The 966-nt window shown below is 40.4% G+C and overlaps 1 protein-coding gene across 3 annotated transcripts in view; it reads right to left on the bottom strand.

Moving 5' to 3' along the window:
- LOC109588432 (uncharacterized) overlaps positions 1-966 on the bottom strand; it is a 14,305-nt gene that overhangs the window by 11,918 nt on the left and 1,421 nt on the right. The gene's annotated exons all lie outside the window — the stretch shown is intronic.

Raw genomic sequence — 966 nt, 5'->3', positions numbered from 1 at the left:
GGGACTGCGTCCCTCAATAAAATAAACCCCACAGTAACCTCAACCTCAGTGTATAACCTATACTTATTTAAGGATGTGGTCATTGTACTTATACCATGGTGAGTGGGTGGTTACCATGGAAACCTTTGATGTTTAGCGGGAGTTATATGCCCATAACCACCTCTAGACAGGGATGTATCTGACTTATGCCATGGTAAAGTATTGCAGTATTGTTCTTATGTAAACTGTGATACCATTGCTGTATTGTTCTTATGTAAACTGTGAAAACCCACACTGTCTGCAGGGTGGTTATGGGCATATAACTCCCGCTAAACATCAAAGGTTTCCATGGTAACCACCCACTCACCATGGTATAAGTACAATGACCACATCCTTAAATAAGTATAGGTTATACACTGAGGTTGAGGTTACTGTGGGGTTTATTTTATTGAGGGACGCAGTCCCGAGGTAAATAAACCCATAGCAACCGAGACCGAGGTGTATAACAGACTTCTACCATGCCATTATCTATGGCTAAAGACACTTTCCTTCACTAGCAAAGGTTTATAAAAGCAAAGGGACTCTTCTCTTCACTGTCTTCTGACTCTTTTCATAAAAACAAGCAGCGATACCTTCTCCACTCGCGCTCCATGTGTGTAAGTAGTATAAACACGCCCAAAACACGCCTCTTTCAAAACAAGCACATGGTTAAATTGAACATGGAGTCTCTACCTTGGTCTCTATTCCTTTCTAGCTTTCTTTCTATGGGAAAAGTTTGCTTACTCTGGCAAATAATACCTCAAAACACTTGGCTACTGTGCTTCTAGGTAAATAATTAGAAACCTGTTTGCTCCCGGGTTGTCCGCGAGGTAAATAACTAAGAAAACCTGTTTGGCAACTTTAATAAGTTGGCTATATTTACCTCCGCGAGGTAAAATTAAATAAGCGATTATATTTTCCTCGTATGAAGCAATCTGATTGGTCAAT

Source organism: Amphimedon queenslandica, unplaced genomic scaffold, assembly GCF_000090795.2.
Source record: "Amphimedon queenslandica unplaced genomic scaffold, v1.1 AMPQUscaffold_12097, whole genome shotgun sequence".
NCBI lineage: Eukaryota > Metazoa > Porifera > Demospongiae > Haplosclerida > Niphatidae > Amphimedon > Amphimedon queenslandica.
Note: the sequence above shows the minus strand (reverse complement) of the source record. Positions and strands in the feature narration are given on the sequence as shown.